We start from the raw sequence: 20,357 nt of genomic DNA, 5'->3' as shown, positions 1-20,357 counted from the left end.
CGGCAGCGGAAGGCCTCTGGAGGGACTGAGTCCTTTGGGCCCTGTGCCAATTCAAGCCGAAGGCAAGGGTGGGACACACACCATGGGTGTGTATGCAGGGGGGCTCGGCAAGGAGGTGGAAGAGGGAAAACCCCAAGCCCGGAGAGAAGCTCTCTGATGCGGACCGTGATCGTACAACCTGACCAGGGCTGATGTTCTGGGAGATGGATGACTGACTGAGGGAACAGGAGACGATAATTAGGATGCCCGGGCAAGCTACAAACATGTGTAGCATAAGCGGCAAGTAAACCTTGACGCTGTAACCGCACTGGAGGGACACCTGCCTCCACAAGTATGCTGTTCACAGGGCTGGTCTGGAAAGCTCCAGTGGCAAGTCGGATCCCGCTGTGAAGGATGGGGTCCAGCACCCACAACACAGAAGGGGATGCTGAACCATAAGCCAGGCTCCCATAATCCAGACGGGACTGGATTAATGCCTGGTAGAGCCGTAAGAGGGTAGATCGGTCGGCGCCCCAGCTGGTGTGCCTCAAGCATCGCAGAGCATTAAGATGCCGCCAACACATCTGTTTAAGCTGCCGAATATGTGGGAGCCAAGTCAACCGGGCATCAAAAATCACACCCAAAAACCGATGTGTCTCCACCACAGCAAGAAGTTCGCTGGCGAGATAAAGCCACGGCTCAGGGTGAACTGTGCGTCGCCGGCAGAAATGCATAACGCAGGTCTTGGCAGCCAAAAACTGGAAGCCATGCGCTACAACCCGAGACTGCGCCTTGCGGATAGCGCCCTGCAGCTGACGTTCAGCGTCTGCAGTGCCAATGGAGCTATAGTAGAGGCAGAAGTCGTAAGCATAAAAGGAAGCTGAGACAGACGTCCCCACTGCCGCAGCGAACCCGTTAATTTCAATTAAAAACAGGCAGACACTTAGGACAGATCTCTGTGGCACCCCATTCTCCTGAACTCGAGAGCAACTATGGCAGGCCACGGAAGGTACGATGCGACAGAAAATTTCGTATGAAAATCGGCAGCAGACCCCGAAGATCCCAAGCGTAGACAGGATTTGATGGCGCCATGTCGTATCGTACACCTTTCGCATGTGAAAAAAGACAGCGACAAGGTGCTGACGGCGGGCAAAGGCCATACGGATGGCGGACTCCAGGCCCACCAGATTGTTGGTGGCAGAGCGGCCTTTACGGAACCCACTCTGAGACAGAGACAGAAGGCCCCAAGACTCGAGTACCCAACTCAACCGCTGGCTCACTGTGCGTTCGAGCAACTTGCAAAGAACGTTGGTGAGGCTGATGGGGCGGTAGCTGTCCACCTCCAATAGGTTCTTCCAGGTTTCAAAACGGTGATAACAATGCTTTCCCGCCATTGCGACAGAATCTCACCCCCGATCCAGATACGGTTGTAAAGGTCGAGGAAGCGTTGCTGCCAGTCCACTGAGAGGTGTTTCAGCATCTGACAGTGGATGCGATTTGGCCCGGGAGCTGCATCAGGGCAAGTGGCTAGAGCACTGTGGAATTCCCACTCACTGAATGGAACATTGTAGGATTCCGGATGGCGGGTGTGAAATGAAAGATTCGACGTTGCATCCGCTCTTTAATGGAGCAGAAGGCCAGTGGGTAATTCACAGAAGCGGAACTGAGAGCAAAATGGTCCGCTAAACGTTTTTCAATTATGTTGGAGTCTGTACAAACTGCCCCATTCAGTGACAGCGCAGGGATGCTGACAGGGGTCCGATAGCCATAGAGGCACCTAATCTTGGCCCAGACCTGCGATGGAGAGGTATGGAGGCCAATGGTGGAGACATACCGTTCTCAGCACTCCTGCTTGTGTTGGCGAATGCTGTGGCGTCCCCGTGCATGGAGCTTTTTAAAGGCGATGAGGTTTTCTAACGAGGGATGCCGCTTGTGACGGGGGAGCGCCCGCCTGCGCTCTTTAATCGCCTCGGCGATCGTAGGCGACCACCAAGGCACAGTCCGCCGCCGAGGGGACCCAGTAGAACGGGGGATGGCAGATTCTGCGGCAGTAACGATGCCGGTGGTGACTAAGTGAACCAATGCATAAATGGATTCATTAGAAAGAGGCTCAATAGCGGCAATGGAGGAGAATAAGTCCCAGTCAGCCTTATTCATAGCCCATCTGCAAGGGCGCCCAGAAGAGTGACGCTGTGCCAGCGACAGAGAGATCGGAAAGTGGTCACTACCACACAGGTCGTCATGCACACTCCATTGGACAGACGGTAAGAGACTAGGGCTGCAGATCGAAAGGTCTATGAATACGTGCCATATGCCACACTGAAATGTATGAAGGCACCATCATTTAAAATGGAAAGGTCGAGCTGTGCCAATACACGCTCAATGGTGCTGCCTCTGCCCGTTGCTACTGATCCACCTCACAGAGGTTTATGGGTATTGAAGTCGCCAAGTAACAGGAAAGGTGGCGGCAACTGGGCTATCAGTGCAGCCAGGACATGCTGCGGTACATCAAGACTGACCCTGACCGCATTTTGGATAAGCCCTCCACCTCCCCGAACTTGTCCTCTAAATGCCCTACAAAGAACTGAGGCTTCACAGACACAAATGGTTCCCCATCAGCTTTTGTGCAGACGAGATACCGGGGCGAATACGTTTCGCTGTCATTCATAGCCTTTCGTTCCTCCCATGGTGTGGCCAGGGAGGGGAACGATTTGGGGTCATACACATTAGCTTTAAAGTGAGCCCTCGAATGCTTAGAGACTGGTGGTGGCTGGCCACCAGCAAGAGAAGATATGCCACGCTTCATTGCATGTCACCCGCCATGATGCCACCTACTCCGACCAATGGCCCTCCCCACGGGCGTCACCCAGCCACAGCAAGGGCCACCTGGCAGGATGGCCATTGCCGGGAGTCCTGATGCCCCAGGGAGATGGGCATCTACTCCTTGACATACATGGGGAGTTAATAGCGCAGGCATCAGTAGAGCAATCCCTGTGTTTCCAGAATGAGATTTTCACTCTGCAGCGGAGTGTGCGCTGATATGAAACTTCCTGGCAGATTAAAACTGTGTGCCCGACCGAGACTCGAACTCGGGACCTTTGCCTTTCACGGGCAAGTGCTCTACCAACTGAGCTACCGAAGCATGACTCACGCCCGGTCTCACAGCTTTACTTCTGCCAGTATCTCGTCTTCTACCTTCCAAACTTTACAGAAGCTCTCCTGCGAACCTTGCAGAACTAGCACTCCTGAAAGAAAGGATATTGCGGAGACATGGCTTAGCCACAGCCTGGGGGATGTTTCCAGAATGAGATTTTCACTCTGCAGCGGAGTGTGCGCTGATATGAAACTTCCTGGCAGATTAAAACTGTGTGCCCGACCGAGACTCGAACTCGGGACCTTTGCCTTTTGCGGGCAAGTGCTCTACCAACTGAGCTACCGAAGCACGACTCACGCCCGGTCTCACAGCTTTACTTCTGCCAGTATCTCGTCTCCTACCTTCCAAACTTTACAGAAGCTCTTGCGAACCTTGCAGAACTAGCACTCCTGAAAGAAAGGATATTGCGGAGACATGGCTTAGCCACAGCCTGGGGGATGTTTCCAGAATGAGATTTTCACTCTGCAGCGGAGTGTGCGCTGATATGAAACTTTTAATCCCTGTGTTGTCGGGGGGCTACAACCAATGGGGTACATGGCGGCCCCACCTCAACGGACTGGCTACCGTGCTGGATTTTAGGTGACATGTAGTCCATGGTCGCTGTCAGTGCAGAAAGTGGTACTGCACATTACATGGCAGGAAGTGCACGCAGGAACGCATCCATGCCCAAGAGATGGAGATTGGGCAGGACTGCAATGCAACGACGAATAAGCTGGCAAAGTGTCTCAATGCAAGATGGACATAATGCACCAAGTAAGACGCCCTTCCCCAATTGGCTCGCTCTTCAGAAGAATTTTGAGATATGAAGGTCAAACCCGACAGGGGACCATCACAGAAGGGCCAAAACGTTTGAGACTCCTTTTAGTCGCCTCTTACGGCAGGCAAGAATACCACGGCCTATTCTTAGCCCCGAATCCGCAGGGGGACAAGTTGATGAGGATCTGCCCTATGTTTTAGCTTATGATGAGACGTGTGTGTCTAGGGCTTTCAGGTTTTGTGATGTGTCTGGACTGTGGCCTAAACTTTTAGGCTCCAGGTTTTAGTGTATTGCAGAGTGGCTGGCTCCTCCCCTTTTTCCTTGCGGTCAGCCAGCCACTTCCATCTGCTATATTGTTTTAGCTCCCTCTAACACTTTCTTCCTGTGTTGTCCTGTTTTACTGCTGACAGCATGCTTCGTCCCACGCTTCGGTGTGGGTAGGCGCATATTTTTCCAGCCTTGTTACCTGTGTTTTACGTTCTGTTTTATCTTCCTGTTCTGAGTATTTTCTTGCCACTCGTTTCAATCTGTTACTGAGCGGGCGTTGAAGACCTCCATCCATCCATCCTTCAGTGCCCTTGCACATTCCCTCGACACAGATCCTGGGCCAGATCAGATCCACAATCAGATGATTAAACGTTTCTCGTCTGACTACAAGCGATATCTCCTCGTCATCTTCAACCAGGTCTGGTGCCATGGTGTCTTTCCATCGCAATGGTGGGAGAGCACCAGTGCTCAAATATGTTAAAAGCCTGGTTGATGTGGATAGCTATCGGCCCATCAGCCTTACCAACATTCTTTGTAAGCTGCTAGAAGGTAAGGTGTGTCTGTGGTTGGGTTGGGTCCTCGAGTCACGTGATCTACTGGCCCCATGCCAGAGCGGTTTCCGCCAGGGTCGTTCTACCCCTGATAATCTTGTGTTCCTTGAGTCTGCCATCCGAATAGCCTTTTCCACATGCCAACACCTTGTCGCCGTCTTTTTTGATCTACGAAAAGCTTACTACACGACCTGGCGACATCATTTCCTTGCCACATTGTGTGAGTGAGGTCTCTGGGCATGTTCCCGATTTTCATCCAAAATTTCCTGTCACTCTGTACTTTCCATGTTCAGGTTGGTGCCTCCCATAGTTCTCTCCATAGTGCTATTTCCAGGTGTTGATGTTTCTGAAGGACATAATGACACCAAGAGAGACTGGAACGAATGTGGCACTTGAATGTCAACAATCACTGTCATCAAATTGTGACAGTGACACTTGCCAGAAACTGATCTTTGTGAAGTATAGTCTTCGATGGCCACATTGATTGTGTTCTGACTGAGGAGTTCCAGCACAGAAGACCATAACTCTATGGATGTCACATCAGCATCTCCACTGTCACTGACACGGTCATCGAAGAGAAGACAGTCTGCTAGTTTTGAGAGAGAACTGCTTGAAATGGAAAGATCAAAATTTTGGAGTCACAAGACGAATGTGAGGACAGAAAGTTTTTGTTCTTGTTAGTACCTTATTTTAAGCAAATTGAAGAACTAGAAAAATTAGAAGTAATGGGGCAGATAATTGATGTACTGAGAAGCAAAATTTAAAATAAAAAATAATACAAACAAGTGCCTTTTTTGTCTGTGACCATATCTTGTATCCTGCCATTCTGGTTTCAGTGATTCAAGTCTGTGGATAATAACTACCAATACAGTTTTTATTAGTGACATGTATCTGCTTTTAAATTGAGTGATTAATTTATACCACTTCCCATTATGGTCGTTTTGTTTGCATTTTTATAGATTTGTACAAGCTCCTATTAGAAAGCATCCTCAGAATATTGTTATGTGCTGTTGAAATAACGAGACACAGATCAAGATTTATATAACTTAGGTTCAAGTAGTACAGTACATTGTGGATAGATCAAATGTGTAAAGTAAACTGATTTGCAGGGAGACCATGTTGTGATGTGGCAAAAAGGTTGTGGGAATTTATACATGAGTATATTGGGATAACTGTTTGTACATTTCAAGAATAGTGAATATTTTTGTACTGAGGCCAGATATTTCTACTAGAGGATTGCAGTTTTATGCAACAGGAGCAGGAAATATGCCACATTTTGGATATTGTTTGATATGTAGTAGGTTTGTTGGTCTGCAGTGAGACAAATATGTGGTGGTTTTCTGTCATTCATCATGTTCCATAGATTACACCAGGGAGGAGAACCTTCAGGAATGTGGAGCAAATCAAGAGATACACTGTTGTTGGTATATGCACTGTCTGCACAAGGATCTTTATTCCATTTCTTATTTCTAGGTTCTGTTTTTATAGCCACTGGGTTACACAGAGCTTCTCTCCCCACAAGATACTTTAGTGCCAGGAGTTATCCAGTGTTTATCTTTCTGTTCAGTATTGCCCTCGTTTTATTGTTAAAAAACGAGATTGGAGTTGCTCCTGGAATATATTTAAGAAAGAGTCAAAGTTACCATTAATATGCTTTATAAATTTCTCCCCTACATTATTTCCATAACTTCTATCTATGGTGATAGTCATTGTTAATGGTTCTGTGATATAACAGTTTCGGTATGATCAGTGCCTAACAGGCCAGTAAATTTTATTGATAACATTTGAATATCATGGTCAGATAAATGATTGACTATATGTTTTACAGCTAAATAGTTGAATGTTGTTGGATTTGAAACCAAATCGTCAGTAGCTGCTTCACAGTCTCATTCAATCATCATACAGAATAGCACTGTGGAAAATAATACAAAGATGGACATGAACATTCTCATGAATTAAAAGCACTAACAGTTTTCTTCATTGACAAATATGTTTTTGAAGATATATATTTATGCACTAGTTAGTAATGAAATCATTAAAGTATGTATTTAAATGTTTATTCCAAATTTCCATTTTCTACACTGTTAAAATAATTACAAAATTCATTTCTGATATCTGTTGCCTCTCTACATGAAGAATTTAATCTCACTGAGCTGCGAATATTTGTTCCCACTCTTGACTCAGTGACTGTGTTATATGTGAGGTCAACATCTTCTTTGTCAATAATAATAATAATAATAATATGCAGAATAGTTGTTGCTTTCACAATGGCTACTGCATTGTCCACATCCATTTCTATTGGTTTCAACAAGATTCTCCATTTTGAGGAGAGAATTCCAAGTGAGCATTCATTCAACAACTCTCCTTGCTCTTGAAAGCCTTTCAATAAAGACTGCCTTTTCAGCAGTTAAATTTCTTTCTGGGTATGGTCTCATTAAGTATGCCCTCAGTGGAAATGCTTCATCTCCAACAAACACATGTGGCACTTTCATGTTTGAAATTGGCAGGAATGATTCCCCAGGCAAAATTATTTCATTTGATTCAGTTTTCCTACGGAATACTGAATTATTGAATACTCCAGCATCACTGTCACTTCCATATGCACCAACATCAATTACAGCAAATATATATTTTGCATCTGTTACTGACAGCAGAACTAGTGAAAAGTAATTTTTATAATTGAAATATTGACTTCCCGGATTTGGGAGGGGCTGCGAATTCTGATGTGTTTCCCATCTATACCGCTAATGTAATTTGGAAACTACCATTTTTCCAGAAAGTCCTTTGCAGTACTGGCAAAATACTCTTCCGTTGGTTGTGGCTTATGTAATGGTTGGAAATATAACCAAAGAGCTCTTGAGACTTCCTTCACAATATTTGCCACTGTTGTTTTGCCAAACCTGAAGGAATAGGAAAGCTGGTGAAGTGACACTCCCGTTGCATAATACCTGAAGGAAGAATAAATTTTTGTTTGTATATAGTTTTTTCTTTGTAAAAGTAGTATGTCTTAAATTGGGACAGGTAATCTATAGTAATAGCTTTCTCTACAGACACTTATTTCCTGTCAGCAAAAGGGTAATAAACCAATATCATAACGAGAAAAAGATGGGTGACTGGTGAGGTACACCATACAACAAATAAATTTAAAATGTATTAAGACCTCTCTAAGCGAAGAAATGCTGATGCATATTGTACTTTGTACAAAATAAGACAGATGACTGCAGTTTCAGCAGAGAAACAAAAACATTATTCATTAACATGGCAGTAGACAAAGGAGATACTTACTCAAAAAGACTTACATTTCTTTATAAATTAAAAGTGAAAAAGTAACAAAAAGGGCAGGGAATAGCAAAAGCGATGTAGATCTTGCAGAAATAGCAAGCACCTTTAACAGATATTTTGTAACTGTATTTTGTAACTGCAGCAGATAATTTGATAAAACAAAGTAAGAGGAAGTACTACTAACTATTGAATCTGCAAACTAGTATCTATTACAAAACTATCATTTTATAAATCAATATGTATATGTAGTGCTCAAAGCTAAAAAAGTGGAATGTGTATATTTAAGACAATGGACACAAGTAAAGAAATAAAAAGCACAATTTTTTATGAACTGTTGTAGGTAAGCATTTTACATGGGGAAGGACATATGTACTACGTAAAAAAATAAACACACGATGGAAATTCCTGGATGGAATAATACATAAAATAAAAGAAGGGAACCACTTAGCTATAGATGGCTGATGGCTGGAGTATAGACACATACAGGGGGAAACAGTCTATGCCCCACACCTCAGTCATCTGTAGGTGAATGGTTGCCTTCCTTTATTTCATGTAAGGCAAAGACGAGTTTCATGTACAAAACAGTATACTTTGTTCATGATAAAGTTCTCAGGACAATGTACAGTGGACCTGTATTCCCACATCTGCCGTAGTCAGTTCACATATGAGGAAGTGTACAAGATACATGCTTACAAATATTTAAAACTCAGAAAAGAGCAGTGGGGTGTATATACATAAAAATCAGAGTATTTGTGCAATGAGAGTAAGTGATAAACTACTACTACATAAAAATGTAGGCCCATGACTACATAAGAGGAAAGGAAAATTATTACATAAGACAGCAAAATCTCAAACTGACAGCGACTTTTCCAGATTAAGCAGGCAAAAGGTTTTTTTTTTATTAAGCTATCAAATCAATCAAGGAAGAAAAAGATTGAATTTTTTAACTGATTTAACTTTTATGGTGTGATAGAAAATGTGGAGTAACTTCATATGTGCCTGTAAAAAATAATCCTCATTTCTTCATTATATATAAATTGTAAAGTAACATGGTAAATGCAGTCAGAACAGAGATGTCCATCTGTCTTAATCTGTGTGCCTATAAACTTGTATAACACATCCTATACTCGGAACAGAAAATTATAAGCTAGCGTCCACAGGCAAAGAATAAATAAACGTTTATGACAGTCACACCAGCAAAGAATAGTTTGGTGCTTTGCAGTACGAAGTTATCAAATATGTAATCATTTTGCCATCAATTCGTAGAACATTCTTCATTTTTGACGTTAATTTACACAACATAATCTCCGCTAGCACTGATTTGAAAGAGGTACATAAGAAAAAAAACGTAAAACAAAAATCCAATGCTACACAGCTCATGTTACATTTTGAAAGTACATACTAGTGTGTGGTAGTAACTTACCATAGTGCAGTTATCAGCCTTTCTTCCATGCTTACTGGCCGCTGAAAGTTGGTAGTTGCATGCGAAATACACATCTTTAAACCACTGACGAGACAATCGAAGGTATATATGTTCATTCTAGTATATTCAAAAAATTTGTTTGGTGATCGTCGTAACTCACGATATAAATGATGGAATTCGCCATGGAGACTCCTCGTTTTGTAGATTTCATGTGCAGCGCTCCTTTGACGTTTTAATTTCGTAATTACAATTAATTTTGCTGCTGTATTTTCTAGCAACAACATCATTGTACGATTTGTGGGCGCCATGTTTCGGAAATAGCTGATCGGAGCTTGCGGCAGTTTGTCGCTCGCACGCAGGTCACCCTCGCATGTCGCGTGAAGTAGCGAGTTGCAGCAGGAATGTCGCGAATCCGGCTGTCGCGCGCTGTCGGCCGCTTCTGTCGCTCACGTAGGACACGGCCTTAGCGTTCCAGAGTTCATTTCAATGTGCAGAAGTATGACCCCAAATCATTTCCCTCCCTGGCCACACCATGGGAGGAACGCATGGCTAAGGATGGCAGCTTATTCACCACGGTACATCGTCTGTACTAGGGTTGATGGGGAATCATTCATGTCAACGAAGCCTCAGTTTTCTGTGGAGCATTTAGAGGACAAGTTTGGGGAGGTGGAGGACTTGTCCAAAATGCGCTCTGGGTCAGTCTTAATAAAAACAGCACCCTCTGCCCAGTCACAGGCTTTACTCGGGGTACTGGTCATAGGGCTTCATGGTCCTCTTCAGTCCCTGAGACTGACTGAGTGAAGCCCTCCCAGCCAGAAACACTGAAGGAACAGCGAGAGAAACCTAAACAGAAGAAGGCACCCAAGAATCCAGATCTTGCGGTTGCACCCATGCCACCGCTCCCTACAAGCTCTGCATCTGAGGATATAGTGTAGGTTCTTTCGTCTGCTGCGGACCTAGATCACGCCGGACCCTTAGACATAATGGATATCGATCACGCAGGTACTGAATCGGTGGCAGCAGGTGACCCTGAGGCGTAACTTGCCTCCTCGAGCACTTCATGCCTTCCCAGCCTAACAATGACGTCATCTTCCAGTGGAATTGCGGCGGTTGTTTCCACCACCTGGCTGAGCTACTGCAATTTTTATGCTTTACACCTGCTTTTTTGCATTGCCCTCTAGGAAACATGGTCCCCAGCAATGTGAACCCCTGCCCTCCACGGCTATAGCGAATATTAAAAGATCCGTAGTGAATATGATAGGGTGTCAGGTGGCGTTTGCGTCTATTTCCTGAACTCGGTGTGTAGTGAGCCTCTACCCCTTCAAACTCCTCTTGAAGCTGTGGCTCTCAGGATAAGGACGATGCAAGAAATAACTGTCTGTAACCTATATCTTCCGCCAGATGGTGCTGTACCCTTGAACGTCCTGGCTGCCCTGAATGATCAACTCCCTAAACCTCTCCTACTTCTGGGAGATTTTAACATCCATAACCCATTGTGGGGTAGTACCATGCTTACTATCCAAGGCAGAGGAGTCGAAAATTTACTGTCCCAACTCGATCTCTGCCTCTTAAATACTGGGACCGCCACACATTTCAGTGTGGCTCGTGGTAGTTACTCGACCATTGATTTATCAATTTGCAGCCCAGGACTCCTCCCATCTAGTCACTGGAGAGCACATGATGACCTGTGTGAAAGTGACACTTCCCCATCTTCCTGTCACTCCTCCGGCATCATGCCCATGGAGGCCTACTAAGATGGGTTTTAGACAAGGCAGATTGGGAAGCCTTCACCTCTGCTCTCACTGTTGAATCTCCCCACATGGTGCCATCGATGTTGTGGTCGACCAGGTCACCACAGTGGTCGTTTCTGCGGCGGAAAACGCGATCCCTCGTTCTCTAGGGTGCCCCTGGTGGAAGAAAGTCCCACGGTAGCCGCCAGAAGTCGCTGAGGCCATTAAAGAGCGTCAGCGAGCTCTACATCGACATAAGTGGCACCCTCCCTAGAGCCCCTCATAGCCTTTAAATGGCTCTGTGCCCAAGTTCGCCAGCTTATACAAAGATGGGAACAGGAGTGTTGGGACAGGCACGTGTCGACCATTGGGTGCCTTACTTCACCTTCCCAAGTCTGGACCAAGATGAAACGTCTTTTTGGGTACCAGACCCCAATGGGTGACCCTGGTGTTCACATCAGTGGCGTGTTAACTATCGACACAAACACAATAGCCGAGCAGTTTGCTGAGCATTATGCTCGTACCCCCAAGTCGAAGAATTACCCCACAAATGGCGGATGGAAAAGAAAGTCCTGTCGTTCACTACACTCCACAGTGAACCCTATAACACCCCATTTCCAGAGTGGGAGCTCGTCAGCGCCGTTGCATGTTGCCCCGACACAGCTCCTGGGCTGGATCAGATCCAGTCAGATGATTAAATATCTTTCGCCTAACTACAAGTGGCATCTCCTCATCGTCTTCAACCGGATCTGGTTCAATGGCGTCTTTCCATCGCAATGGCATGAGAGCACCGTCATTCCAATGCTGCAACCCGGTAAGAACCCGATTGACATGGATAGCTATCGGCCTATTAGCCTCACCAGCGTTCTTTGTAAGCTGCTGGAACACATGGTGTGTTGGTGGTTGAGCTGGGTCCTGGAGTCACGTAGCCTCCTGGCCCATGTCAGAGTGGCTTCTGCCAGCGTCGCTCTACCACTGATAATCTGGTATCCCTCGAGTCTGCCATACAAACAGCCTTTTCCAGACGCCAACACCTGGTTGCCGTCTTTTTTGACTTATGTAACGCATACGACATGACCTGGCGACATCATATCCTTGCCACATTGTATGAGTGGGGTCTCCCAGGCCTCCTTCCGATTTTTACCCAAAACTTCCTGTCGCTTTGCACTTTCTGTGTCCAAGTTGGTGCCTCCCATAGTTCCCCCATATCCAGGAGAATGGCGTCCCGCAGGGCTCCGTATTGGGTGGCTCTTTGGGCCATTAACGGTCTAGCAGCAGCTGTAGGGCCCTCAGTCTCACCATCTCTGTATGCAGACGATTTCTGCATTTCCTACTGCTGCTCCAGTACTGATGTTGCTGAGCGGCGCCTATAGGGAGCCATCCACAAGGCTCAGTCATGGGCTCTAGCCCCACGGCTTCCAGTTTTCAGCCGCATGGTCGTGTGTCATGTATTTCTGTTGGTGTCGTACCGCTCATCTGGACCCAGAGCTTTTCCTTCATGACGGTCCACTCACTGTAAGGGAGACATATCGATTATTAGGACTGGTTTTCGACGCTCCAATTGCTTGCCTTCTTCATCTTCGTCAACTTAAGCGGAAGTGCTGGCAGCATCTCAATGCCCTCCATTACCTGAGCAACACCAATTGGGGTCCAAATCGCTCTACATTGCTGCAGCTCTACAGAGCCCTTGTCCAATCCCAAATTGACTATGGGATTGTGGTTTATGGTTCGGTAGTGCTTCCAGTGTTGCATTTACTCGACCCTGTGAACCACTGCCAGATTCGACTAGCGACAGGAGCTGTTAGGGTCGAGTCCAGTGACCAGTGTGCTGGTGGAGGCTGGGGTCTACATCTACATCTACATCTACACCCATACTCCGCAAGCCACCTGACGGTGTGTGGCGGAGGGTACCTTGAGTACCTCTATCGGTTCTCCCTTCTATTCCAGTCTCGTATTGTTCGTGTCCTTCCGTTGCAGATCATACGTGGACAACTGCTCGCCAGTTACACTGCACACATTCGTAGTTCTCCTGAGCATCCGAATTACTGACTCCTTTTCCCGCCCGCAGCAGTCCATCCCTCGCATCAGCGACTCAGTTCGGGGCTAACAATTGCGGTTCGAGTGCAGTCCCTTCTCTCCGAACTGGAGGCTTCCCTTTACCACCTCTACTTGTGGTCCGTTCACATACGCCTCCATGGTGTATGCTTCGTCCGCAGCTTCGTCTGGACCTTTTGCATGGCCCTAACGACTCTTAACCTTGCCGTTCTCTGCTCTCATTTCATCTCGTTTCTTGACGTGTTCTGGGGCTCTGACGTGGTTTACACCAACAGGTCGACGGTTGACGTTCACGTAGGCTTTGTGTATGTTCCTGGAGGACATATTGAACAGCACTCCTTGCCAGATGGCTGTAGTGTGTTCACTGCAGAGCTGGTGGCCATATCCCGTGCTCATGTGCACGTCCACTCATGCCATGGCGCGTCATTTCTCCTATGTGCTGACTCATTGAGCAGCTTACAAGCTATCGACCAGTGCTACCCTCGCCATCCAATGGTAGCGTCCATCCAAGAGTCCATTTATGCCCTGGAACGGTCCCATCGTTCAGAGGTGTTTGTGTGGTCCCCAGGACACGTTGGAATCCCAGGCAACGAACTTGCCAACATGGAGGCCAAACAGGCGATGCGGAAACTGCTTCTGGAGATGGGCATGTCCAAAGCTGACCTGTGTTTTGTCTTACACCACAGGGTTTTCCGGCCTTGGGAGACGGAATGGCCTAACAGCATGCACAGAAAATTGCGTGTCATTAAGACTACGAATGTGTGGAAGCCTTCCATGTGGTCCTCTCGCAGGGAATCAGTTGTTCTCTGCCAGCTCAACATTGGCCATACATGGCAAATGCATGGTTACCTACTCCATCGCAAGGACCAACCTCTGTGTCGCCATGGCTCCCAGTCGTCCACCTCTTGCTGGTCTGCCCACTTTTAGCCGCTCTTCGGCGGACTTTTAACTTTCTCAGCTCCCTACCTTCTGTGTGGGGCGATGATGCCTCAGTAGCAGCTTTAGTTTTTCGTTTTATCCGTGAGAGTGGGTTTTATACTTCTATGTAGGTTTCAGCGCATGTCCTTTGTCCCTCTGTGTCCTCCACTCGAGAGCTTTTAGGGTGAAGGTTTTAATGTGTTACAGAGTAGCTGGCTTTTGCTTTTTATTCTCGTGGTCTGCCAGCCACTGTAATCTGCTTTCTTGTTTTACTCTCTTCTGTTTCTAGCGTCTCTCTATTGTATTCTTGTCCTCTTTTGTTCCTTTTAGTGTTCGTTGCCTTTTCTACGTTCTTGTGGTTTTTCCTTTCTTTCCGTTTGGTGTTATATGTCTCGTCCGTTTTATTCTCATATTTGTGGCATTGTTTATTAGGAACAAGGGACTGATCTCGTAGTTTGGTCCCTTCCCCCTTCTTTTAAACCAACCGACTGACCAACCAACCGGAAACTGGCGCAGCTGGACACTGAATTAGACGTGTATGAGCACCTGATTGTTCTTCTTATTTGCCAGTTCCTCTCTGTTATTAAAATCTGGAGTGACACAATTCTCTTCATCGACTTCATCAGTTTCAGAATAAGGGCTTACAGAATCTGAAGGGCATACGATTTAAGGGAAGTGGAAGGAAGAGTGCCAAACTGCAGTAGTCTCCTTGATTGTGCGGAGTTTATTACTGAGAGCAGTAGTGCACTAGAATTCATTCCACTTTTTAGCAAAGAGAGATTTGATGTTACCCGCATATCTGCACCTCGAATCATGAAAAGGAATGGGGAGGGGGCAAGTATCTGCCTCTCTAGTCAAATGGTCAGCCAGTTCATTCCCTGGGATGCCCACGTGACTTGAGATCCAGAGAAAGACAACTGATCAGGCGGCATGGCCAAGGGCAGTGAGCAGGTAATGAAAACCAGAGAACATAGGGTGATGAAATAGCATCTATCTATAGCTGCAGGCTGCTCATTCATTCGGTACCTATAAAACACTGAGGAGGGAGGCCTGAGTAACAAATTGGAGGCCCCTGTTAATGGCTACTGCTGCTGTAAACACACAACATGATCTCAATATAAATGAAATTCCAAGCTAGTAGGAGACATAAAAGTATATCCTATCTTATCTGTAGTTTTAGAACCATCAGTGTAGAAGATGGTAGCACCCCGGAACTCTTCAAGGAAGGAAGGTACAAGACGCCAGAATATCAGGGGCGACAGAGACCGTAGAATCCTGTAATGGTCGGTCCTAATCTGTGTTCTAGGCAGCATCCGTGGGTAGAGGCTGAGAGGAAATACACAGGACATGTTCCAGTGAGACGAGATGGAGGTCCTGACAGAGGGAAGTGAGATGCATTCCAATCAGAAATCCCAATTGAGGATGGGTGTCATGAGGGAGACATCCCTAATATGCAACGAGGATGGGGTACATTGGATGGTCAGAGAATCATGAAATGGCAATTGCTTAAGAAATCAGGTGTTGGCTCCATAGTATTTATAGAGGGGGAATCCCTGCTTCTGTGAGGAGACTGTCAATGGGACTAATGCGAATGGCACTGAAAGCCATATGCACACCTCAATGATGAACATATCGAGTAGTTTCAGAGTGGAAGGAGCCCCCGAGACATGAAGCTGACGACCATAACCCAGGCTGGACAAAATCAGAGTGTGATAAATATGGAGAAGATTAGCACAATCTGCACCCCAAGATAAGTGGGCCAGGAGGCAGAGAGCATTCAGCTTTTGCATGCAGGTAGTCTTCAGGTGGCGAATATGGAACAGCCACATCAGCTCTTTATCAAAAAGAAGGCCCAAGAAATGGGACTGTGCAACAACATCTAGGCACTGGACGCCTAATTAAGTTCTGAATGGGGGTGTACTGTGGGTCAACAGCAAAAATGCATAACCCGCTTTTTGGAGGGAGAAAACTGGAAGCCATGGGAAAGAGCCCACACACATCTGATGGTGCCTTGGAGCTGGCGTACAGCAGATGTTACCGAGTTGGAGCAGCATCAGATGCAAAAACCTTCAACATCGAATGTGGGGTAACCAGAGGCTCAACAGAGGTTACAAGCTCATTGACAATGATAAGGAAAACTGTGACAAAGAACCTTGTGGGATGCCATCCCGAATCTGAGGCATGCTGAGTGAAGTGCCAACTCTAACTTGGACCCCCCCCCCCTGCTGGTCTGGGGATTAGAATAGGTCCGCAGTATTCCTACCTGTCGTAAGAGGGGCTTAAAAGGAAACTCACACATTTTGGTCTTTATGTGATGGTCCACTGTAGGGTTTGACCTCCATACTTCGAAATTTTTCTGAAGAGCGAGCCAATTGGTGAAGTGAACCTTACATGGTGCATCATGTCCATAGCGCATTGAGATCTTTAGCCCCCTGTCTCATCATCACATTGCAGTTCAGCTCATTCTCCATCTCTTGGGCAAGGATACGTTCCTGGTGGTGGTGTCCACCATGCACTATGCAGTGTCGCTTTCTGCGCCGACGACGACCATGGACTACTTGTCACCTCATATCCAGCACAGTAGCCAGTCCGTTGTGGTGGAGCCACCATATACCCTGTTGATTGTAGCCCCCTGACAACACAGGGATCACTCTGCTGATGCCTGCACTGTTAACTCCTCACGTATGCCAAGGAGTAGATGCCTATCTCCCTGGGGTATTGAGACTCCCAGCAATGGCCATCCTGCAAAGTGGCCCTTTCTGTGGCTGGGTGGGGCCTGTGGGAAGGTCTCTTGGTCAGAGTTAGTGGCATCAGGGCGAATGACACGCAATGGAGTGTGGCACATCTTTTCTTGGTGGTGAACAGCCGCCAGCAGTCTCTTAGTGATTGAGGTCTAACCTCAACGCAAGAAAATGCACCCCAGGATCGTTTCCCTCCCTGACCACATCTTGGGAGGAACACAGGGCTAAGGATGGCAGTGAAGCTTATTCCCCCCGGTACCTTGACTGTACGCGAGTTGATGGGGAATCATTCATGTCAACGAAGCTCAGTTTTGTGTGGAGCATTTACCTGACAAGTTTGGGGAGGTGGAGGGCTTGTCCAAAATGCGCTGTGGGTCAGTTTTGGTCAAAAATGCATTCTCCGCCCAGTCACAGGCGCTCCTCGCCTGTGACAAGCTGGGGGATGTTTCTGTTTCCATCACGCCCCTAAGAGCTTGAATATGGTTCAGGGTCATGTATTCCACAGGCATCTTCTTTTGCAGTCTGACGATGAACTGCTCGCCAACCTAGAACTATGAAGTGTTTACTTCGTCCAGCGCGTCCATCAGGGTCCGAGGGATAATCAGGTTGCCACCAGTGCCTTCATCTTGGCCTTCAAAGGTGACTCATTACCCGATAAGGTCAACATGATGGTTTACCACTGTGATGTGGAGCCGTATATTCTTCCCTCGATGCTGTGTTTTAAATGCTGAAAGTTTGGCCATGTATCTTCCCACTGTACTTCCAACGTCATGTGTCGAGATTGTGGACTTCCTTCACATCCCAGTACTCCATGTGCCCTGCCTCCCATCTATGTTACCTGCAGAGAGTACCTGACCTACACTGAGGCTAAGCGAAAATACGAGAGGTTTCGTCCTGTGTGTATGACATCTACCTACACCACTGCTGTGACAAAGGGTCTACCATCTCCCATTTCGTCGCATTCAGTTGGCTCTCCGACCTGTCAGACTCCACCTGCCTCCTTGATGGTGGGATGGCACTCCCCTTTCTGTTACTCCTGCACCACCTACTTCAGGAGCAACACCCCCCAACCATCGGGTACACCAGTCCCCACTTCTCAGCCTGAGAACCATACATCTTCTTCGGCTCCTCTCGCCAAGTAGGGTCCCTTGGGCCACTCCCTTCCTGGGTTCTGACTAGTGGAAAAGCGGACATGTACCAGTGGCTGAAGCAACCACAGGTAGCTGGTCATAGGGCTTCACGGTACCCAGTGAAGCCCTCCCAGCTGGAACAATCGATGGAACAGTCAGAGAAACTAAAAAAGAAAAAGGCATCCAAGAATCCCGCTCTTGTGGTGGCACCCATACCACACCGCTCCCTACAAGCTCAGCATCTGAGGATGAGGTGGAGATTCTGGCGTCTGCTGAGGACCTAGATCTCGCTGGACCCTCAGAAACAATGGATGTTGCTCGAACAGGTCCTCAATCGGTGGCACTAGGTGACCCTGAGGTGTAACCTGCCTCCTTGAGTGCTTCATGCCTTTCCAGTCTAATAATGACATCATCCTCCATTGGAATTGCGGCGGTTTTTTCCACCATCTTGCTGAACTCCACCAACTTACCAGCATTCACCCTTTCTTCTGCATTGCTCTCTAGGAAACTTGGTTTCTGGCGATGCGAACCCCTGCCCTCTGTGGCTATTGTGGTTATTATAAGAATTGGGCAACTTATGAGATGGTATCTGGTGGAGTCTGTGTCTACATCCTTAACTCTCTTTACAGAGAGTGTGTTCCTCTTCTAACACCTTTAGAGGCTGTCACAGTTTGGTTGTGGACACCTCAGGCTGTTACTGTTTGCAGTCTCTAACTTTCACTGGATGGTGATGTCCCACATCATGTATTGGCTGCACTGATAGCCCAACTCCCACCACCTTTTCTGTTACTGGGCGATCTTAATGTGTGTAACCCTCTGTGGGTTGGATTGGTGGCAACAGGCCATGGCACTGTCGTTGAGTAAGTGTTGGTACAGCTCGACCTTTCCCTCTTAAATAATGGTGCCTTCACACATTTCATTGTGGTGCATGGCATGTACTCAGCCATCAACCTTTCAGTCTGCAGCACTGGCCTTCTACTGTTTGTCCAATGGAGTGTGCATGATGACTTGTGCGGTAGTGACAACTTTCTGATCTTTCTAACATTGCACCAGCGTCACTCACCTGGGCGCCTACCCAGATGGGCTTTGAATAAGGCTGACTGGGACACCATTGCCACTCTTGAGCCCTTTTCGCCTGACAGCATTGATGTGGTGGTTCACACGGCCACCACCAGCATCATTTCTGAAGCGGAATCTGAAATTCCCTGTTCTTCTGGGTCTGCTCGGCAGAGGATTGTGCCTTGGTGGTCACCAGAGATCGCTGAGGCGATTCGCGATTGCAGATGGGCTTTCCAACTTCATAAGAGGCATCCGTCACTGGACCACCTTATTGCCTTTAAGTGGATCCGTGCACGAGCCTGACACCTTATTTACTGATGGAAGCAGGAGTGCTGGGAAAGGTACGTCTCCACCACTGGCATCCATACCTCTCCATTGCAGGTGTGGGCCGAGATAAAGGTGACTATGGCTATCAGACCCCATTGGTGTAACTGGGCTTTCCCTGAATGGAGCAGTCTGTACTCACTCTGACACGATTGCAGAACTCATAGCGGAGCATTATGCTCAGAGTTCCGCTTCTACAAATTACCTTCTGGCCTTCCACTCCCTGAAAGAGTGGTTGGAATGTCGGAGCCTTTCATTCCATACGCGCCATCCTGAATCGTACAATTTTCCATTCAGTGAGTGGGAATTTCAAAGTGCCCTAGCCGCTTACCCTGATATGGATCCTGGGCCAGATCACATCCACTATCAGATGCTCAAACACCTCTCAGTGAACTGCCAGCAATGCTAGACTTCAACTGTATCTTCGTTGAGGGTGAGTTCCCATCACAATGGCGGGAATGCATCGTCATCCCCATGTTGAAACCTGGCAAGAACCCACTGGAGGTGGACAGCTACCGCCCCATTAGCCTCACCAACGTTCTGTGCAACTTGCTCGATCACATCTTGAGCTGGAGGTTGAGTTGCTACTTGAGTATTGGGGTCTTCTGGGTCCATACCAAGGTGGGTTCCATAAGGTCCGCTCTGCCACTGATAATCTGATCTGCCTGGAGTCTGCCATCCGTACGGCATTTGCCCACCATCAGCATCTGGTTGTTGTCTTTTCTGACATGCAGAAGGTATAAGATATGGCAGCATCACATCCTCAATGCTTCATGGGTGGGGTCTCCGGGGCCCACTCCCGATTTTTATTCAAAATTTTCTGTCGCTTCGTTCCTTCCGCATACAAGTTGGTCACTCCCATAGTACCTCCTGAGTCCAGGAGAATGAGGTCCCTCTGTCTGAGTGTCTGCCTCTTTTTAGTTGCTATCACTGGGCTAGCTGCAGCTGTGGGAATGTTCATGTCGACTTCTTTGTATGCTGATGACT

General features: G+C 47.2%; 2 non-coding genes across 2 annotated transcripts; both read right to left on the bottom strand.

Annotated features, from left to right (window-relative positions):
* Window positions 1-3,047: 3,047 nt before the first annotated feature.
* Window positions 3,048-3,122, bottom strand: Trnas-uga (transfer RNA serine (anticodon UGA)). The gene has a single exon. It is a non-coding gene; the product is annotated as a tRNA-Ser (tRNA).
* A 225-nt stretch (window positions 3,123-3,347) lies between these two features.
* On the bottom strand, window positions 3,348-3,422 carry Trnal-caa (transfer RNA leucine (anticodon CAA)). Its single transcript has one exon. It is a non-coding gene; the product is annotated as a tRNA-Leu (tRNA).
* Window positions 3,423-20,357: the final 16,935 nt, after the last annotated feature.

The sequence above is a fragment of the Schistocerca cancellata genome, chromosome 9, assembly GCF_023864275.1.
Source record: "Schistocerca cancellata isolate TAMUIC-IGC-003103 chromosome 9, iqSchCanc2.1, whole genome shotgun sequence".
NCBI lineage: Eukaryota > Metazoa > Arthropoda > Insecta > Orthoptera > Acrididae > Schistocerca > Schistocerca cancellata.
The sequence above is the reverse complement of the archived record's forward strand: the minus strand, read 5'-3'. Positions and strand labels throughout refer to the sequence as shown.